The sequence below is a fragment of the Crocuta crocuta genome, unplaced genomic scaffold (assembly GCF_008692635.1).
Source record: "Crocuta crocuta isolate KB4526 unplaced genomic scaffold, BGI_CrCroc_1.0 scaffold373, whole genome shotgun sequence".
NCBI classification, from domain to species: domain Eukaryota; kingdom Metazoa; phylum Chordata; class Mammalia; order Carnivora; family Hyaenidae; genus Crocuta; species Crocuta crocuta.
This window is the reverse complement of record NW_027531911.1, coordinates 350,437-357,548: the sequence shown is the minus strand read 5'-3', so window position 1 is coordinate 357,548 and position 7,112 is coordinate 350,437.

Below are 7,112 nucleotides of genomic sequence, written 5' to 3'. Positions count from 1 at the left end.
TGGGATCATGTTTCAGAGGATCTTCTTTCAATTTTCTCTCTCCAGATTTTAATATCACTCTGAATAGCATTTGACAAAGGTAAACCCAAGCACATATGTTAGTTTTATGTAGTGGATGGAGCCATGAAGGGGTGGGGAGTAAGGTGGTTTTTGTGAGAGGCTCGTCTCATCGTCGATTTACCTCTATTGGAGATTTATTTTCCTGTGTGCATTCCTTCCCAAGACTGCAGCAGAAATGAAATGTAGAATTTGTGGCTTAAAACTAGACATTCTAACTTGACCATTCTTTTTTAAAAAATTTTAATGTTTTATTTATTATTGAGAGAGAGAGAGAGAGAGCGAGCACGAGTGGGGGAGGGGAGGAGCAAGAGACGGACACAGAGGGACACAGAATCAGAATCATCCAGGAGCCCGTCTAACTTGACCATTATTAAAAGCTATACATTATTATTGAAAGAAATAACCAACCAAAGAACATTTCTTAATGGTCAGATATCAACAAAGATGCCACTATTTTAGTTAAGTTTATTCTGTTGTGTGCATATGTAGGAGAGTCTGATAAACCATAATAAGAAATTATTCGTGTATTTTTCTCATGAGAAAGTTTATATCCCCAGGAGCCCTATATACTTATGCTTATGAAAATATTTATTTTATATTACAGATGAGCTTAAATTTCTGCTTTGTTTTCTAGGAAACAAAGTCAAATATTCTCAATTTGAGAACAAACATCTGTCAAGTTACACGTAGACGTTTCTCTACTCTTTCTAAAGGTTTCTTGAACATTCGAGGGTTTCAATCTCAGTTGGAACCTGAAACTCACCTTGCAGTCTTTATGATCACCACTCTCATTTCTTTATCAATTGTTTTGAATTATTTTCCACTTTTATAAAACTACACAGGTTCTCAACAGGCAAGGTCAATTTCTACATCTCAGACCATTATACAGGACCTTCTACATATATATATAATATTATATACATATTATATACATATATAATATTATATATATAAAATAATTTTATGGATCTCATATATATAAACATCCACCACAGTTCTGACCTCTCTCATTTTTTGTAACAAAACAAAAGTCTTTTTTCCGCTGTTTGAAATTAGTCTCTGTACCTTTGTCAAGGTCACATGCCCTCCTAGCTCCACACAGATGTTGCTCCATCTGTTACTTCTTTACTCTTGATCTTCATTCTCTCTCCAGCTCCTTTCTAGGAACAATTTGGTTTAGCTTTTTAAAACTTTTAAAATTTTAATTTGTTAACCACAATATACGTTTTACTATAAAATAACAATAGAAAAATCATCACATAGATATTCACAACCTAGAGAAAGCAATTACTAACATATTTTAGTTTGGGGAACAGAGTTAATTGGATTCAAAGAGTCAGACACCTAAAATCTAGAGATCAAAAAATGCAGCAAGAGTGACTACTAGTGGCATTGCTAAAATTAGCATTTAAGTAATAAGTCAAGAAAGAAAAAATGGAAAAAATCAGTAATAGTCAGGAAAAGAAAGAAAAAATGGAAAGGAGTTCTAGAAGAATTTTGTTTTCTTCTAGAAAACTTTGTTTTCAGAGTTTTGTCTGAGTTCATCTCTTTTTCTCATCAATATAAACACAGGGCCTAAATCAGAGGCTAACATATAATATGTTCAGTAGATATTGTTGAACTGAGTTATCTCAGAAGGTAAGTGACTGCAAAATTGCTGGTTAAGAGTGAGGGGAATCTGGAATGGGTGGTAGGGGAGAGATGTGATGGCAATTGGGAACAACTGTATCTTGTCTGTATCTTGTCTTACTAATGCTCTTCCTACAGCTCAAATTTCTGGGACTTAAGTAAATCTTTGTAAAAAAAAGTTATTTTTTTTAATCTGAAAGAGTGAGAAAGTACTCATGACTCTAAAACTCAATACAAAAAAGCACATATGAATGTAACATTCCCACTTGAAAAGGAGAAAGTCTACATATTTTGATAAAAAGATAATTTTATGGATCTCATTTCTTGAATACGCAGGCTAAAGAAAATATTTTAAAAGTATGAATTCCATTTTGAAGTATATTATTAAGTATTTAGAGATGTCATATTGATCATTGGTCATGACAATATATAGATGAAGATATTCTAAAATATATAGATGATCAGGATATTATTCTAAATTTTTTAACATTCCAGGAACTTGGATAGAGAGGTCTGGGGGAGATTATTTTTAGAACTTTTATAAAATTTTAAAAATAATTGTTACAGGTACAAATAGTAATGGCACAAAATAGACACATAGATCAATAAAACAGAATAGAGAGCCCAGAAATAAGCCAACAATTATATGGTAAATTAATCTATGACAAAAGAACCAAGAATACAGTCTCTTCAACAAATGGTACTGGGAAAGCCATAGAGCTACATGCAAAAGAATGAAACTGGACCAATTTCTTACACCAGGCATAGAAATAAATTCAAAATGAATTAAAGGCTTAAACATGATGCATGAAACTATAGAAGTCCTAAAGAAAATACAGGCAGTAATTTCTTGAATATCGGCCATAAGAACATTTTTCTAGATATGTCTCCTCTGGCAAAGGAAACACAACCTAAATTAAACTCACTGGGACTACACCAAAATAAAAAAAGTTTGCACAGTGAAGGAAACCATCAACAAAACAAAAGAAGCAACCCATTAAATGGGAGAAGATTTTTGCAAATGATATATAAAATAAGAGGTTAATAATCAAAATATATAAAAATCTTTTACACCTCAAGACCAAAAATACCACAAATAATATAATAAAAATTGGGCAGATGAGCTGAATAGACATTTTTTTAAAAGGTACAACAATAGCCAAAAAATATTTGGAAAGATGATCAACATCATTAATCATCAGACTAATGCAGATCAAAGTCACAAAGATATATCACTTTACATCTGTCAGAATGGTTAAAATTACAAACACAAAAAATAACAAGTGCTGGGGGAAAAGAACCCTTGTGTACTGTTTGTGAGACTGCTAATTGGTGCACCCATCGTGGAAAACTGTATGGAATTTCCTCAAAAAAACTTAAAAATAGAATTTCCATATAATCCAGTAATTCCACTACTGGGTATTTAGCCAAAGAAAATTAAAACAATAATTCATAAAAATTTATCCATCACTATGTTTATTGCAACATTATTTACAATCGCTAAGATATGGAAGCAACCCAAGTGTCCATTAATAGATAAATGGATAAAGAAAATGTGATATACATATATATGTATGTATATATGACAGAATATTACTCAGTCATAAAAAGGACCATTTGCACCAACTTGGATAGACTTAGAGAGTATAATGCTAAGTAAAATAAATCAGATAAAGTTAAATCCCATATGATTTCACCTCTATGGAGAATTTAAGAAACAAATGAGCAAATGGAAAAAAAAAACCCATAAAAAATAACAGACTCAGATACAGAGAACAAACTGGTGGTTGCCAGAGTGGAGGTTGGTGCCATGATGGATGAAATTGATTTAAAACAGTTGTTACTAGGGTTTCCTGGGTGTCTCAGTCAGTTAAGTGCAGGATTTAAGCTCATGTCACAGCCTCAAGTTCATGAGTTCAGGTGCTGCATCAGGCTCTCTGCTGTTAGTGCAGAGCCCACTTAGTATCCTCTGTCTCCTCTCTCTCTCTCAAAAATAAACATTAGAAAATAATAAATTAAAAAATAAATTGTTATTAAATAGTTTCTATTTGCCATTGCAGATATTTTCTTAGATAGAAATGGGACAAAGTTGAAAAGTAATACTTCTTTATTATTATTATATAAGGAGAAATGAAGATATATCAAATATGTCAATGAGTATAATCTTATTCGCTACTTACCTTACTGGTAATAAAGTGATCGATAATTCTTGGTTTCCTCTAAGTTTCCACTCTTCTTTCCTTGGTTTTTATTTGAAATATAAATAGCAAGAGAGAAAGTGAGCAATATAAACAGCAACACAGCTTTGGTTTAATCATCACAGCTGAAGAAACAGGGGTACAAACCAACACAAATAAGAGGAAGAAGAAATAAGGAAAATTGGCACAAGAAAATGTCGGTTTATATAAACATAATTTTTCTACCTTTGTGTAACACATTTACCAATGAACAGAATAAGAAAAGTTATGATTGTTTACCATCCATGATTTTAAACCTTTAGTGCATTTTTCATGAGACCTCATACTCCCAGGGAGTAGAATGGCAACAATAAAGCTGTATTGTTATTCCATTTATTCTTACATAGCCAGGTTAGTAAGAAGTACACCTAGTGAGGACTACTTTTAATCTTGTCTATAGATGCTGTGCACACTAAGAAAATTGGTTGGATATTTCAAACATCAAATGACATTTTCTGGAAGCATCTAAACGAATAAACAGGAAAATGTAAGTGCCCAAATTTGGGCATGTGTCCAAATTCTCATTTAGAGAATTAATGCACAGCCTAAGAGATATTAGATTGAAGAAAATACTGTGAAACTATACATATTGCTATAGTTTTGGTAAAATATTCAATTTTCCTCAATATGATCATAAATGCACTAATTCCCCTGAGTTAGTCAATTAGTTTGGTGTAATCACTTAAGAAAACAAATGCCACATCAATCTGAAAAAAATATTAAAATCTTTAATAAATTTAAAATTTAGATGAATTAATCAATCTAGGTGTTGGAAGATCTGATATGCTGCATTACAGACATTTACTTTGGTGTCTTTTTTCCATATGTTAACATTCTTAATGTCTTCTCTAGTATACTCCTCATTTATTGTTCTGTAATTCAGAGCGGATTTGTACTTCCAAGAATTGACCGACCAGAAGAAGAGGGTATATTCTTCTAGGAGTGATGACTAGGAGATCAATGTGTAAGGCAGAGAGCTTTCTAAGAAATCCTTGTGAAATGCTGGTGTATCCTTACTAGATAAATACTGGGGATGGTGAGTGTAGCAAAAGAGAGACAAAGTATGCCTAGTCCCCAAAAGAAAGTGATCCAAACATGGATTTGCTAAGGATTAATGTGAGAAATTCTGCTTCTTGAACTACCATAAATATGTGTTTAGTTTCTTAGGCACTGCTGAATATAAACCTGCCAATTTTGATATGCTGATGTTTGTTTAATCTAGAAACAAATCTTCAGTAAATTTGGTACGTAATACACACACACACAAACACATACACACACACACACTATATATATATATAATTATATATATATATGATTTTTATATTTATATATAAAATATGTAATCAGGGGCACCTGGGTGGTTCAGATGGTTAAGGGTCCATCTTCGGCTTAGGTCATGATCTCACAGTTCGTGGGTTCAAGCCCCACATCAGGCTCTCTGCTGACAGCTAGCTCAGAGCCTGGAGCCTGCTTCAGATTCTGTGTCTCCCTCTCTCTCTGACCCTCCCCTGTTTATGCTGTCTCTCTCATAAATAAATAAAAACATTAAAATAAATAAAATATGTAATCACATGCAGGATTAATGATCAAAGACCAAGATTTGAAAGATGACTTAAAGTCCACTTTGTCAGAAATACATTCTCCTGAAAATTCTTTTACTTTTTCAAACAAAATTGATGGGAAGATTGACAGAACAAAATGGAAGGTTTACCCAGATCTGACCTGAAATGTGTATTGTTTTGCATTCTAAAGTTTAGTAAGCTGTGCTTTGTGGTTATGGTTCTGAGTGAAGTTCTTTTCTGTTGTTTTGCCTACAAGGCGATGTAGCTGCCTCATTGTACAATAAAATTGTATATATATTTACTGCCTTTCAGCTTACAGTGTGTGAGTACTAGCTAAACAGTATGGGCTAAGCAGAATGTAAAATACATGGTGCTGATTAAAGAAAGCTTCCTGCGTTACATGAAAAACTATTACTATGTAGATACATTAGGCAGATACTATTTTTTTAGATATTTATAAATGTGGCCTAACCTAGGATGTTTCCTGATGTGCTGATAGGATTTCTGTTTTAGACTGAATTATTTTTTTTTAAATCAAAATTTAGTGCCCCTGAAATGGGAATGCCCCACAGGCTTACTCTGCACACACAATAAGTAGTGTCACTCACAATTCACACTCTGAGCCCCATCATTGACATGTTAATCAGGTAAGAGTCATCATTCATTAATCAATTCATCTGAGCTTATAGTTTGACCATTGCAAGAATTCAGAAAAATAAATTGGTTTTAAAAATTAGTCCAAACACTCAAGAAATAATAAATGACTTTCTCCAGAGACAGACATTCTATGCAGCCTCGTAGTGATTCCCTCAGACATGTTGCCATCTTTAAGCTTTCTCCTCATTAACAAAATAGAGATTAGAGGATTAAAATAGCCCATATAAACGGCTTAGCATATCGTCTGGTATATAATGAAGCATATTGCTTTTAAAGGTAATAATGTTTAAATGATTACTTACTGTCTTCCAGACAACTATTTTCTAGTATTTTTTCCTAAAAGGTGGATCCTGAAGAGTTCACTAATTTTATTTTTATTTCTCATTATGCCTTTTTTAAATAGAATCATCATAATAATTTTTCCTCTCAAGACATGCATCATTTCTCTCTGAACTTATTAATCAAACAAGTATTTAATTGAATTCCTACTATGTACAAGATTATGCCAGGCACTGGGATAACCAAGATGGCTGTTACATAAGTTCGTTGTCAGGCCATTGGCAAACACAGACCTGAATAATAGTTGAGAGGTGCATTTATTAAATGGAGACCTGCATAAATTTTTCCCTTCTAGAAAAGTTTTTCTCATTTACTCATACGTCAAATTGAATTTGAATATTTACTCATACTTTAAATTGAATTTGAATATCTGCTGTGTTTAATATTGTGAAAGGGAGCTTATAGGTATAACTAAAACGCATACCTTAAGAACTTAAATAAAAGATTGAGAGACTGCCCTTGCTGAAAAATGCCACAGGAAAAGAGTAGAATGACATCAAAACTTTTTGAGTGATCTTATAGCATTGATCTAGTTTAAGAACAATACCCAATCCAGTGAGATAATATTTACTTAGAAATAAATATATTTTTAAAAAATTATTGTTTATTTAGTTTTTTGAGAGAA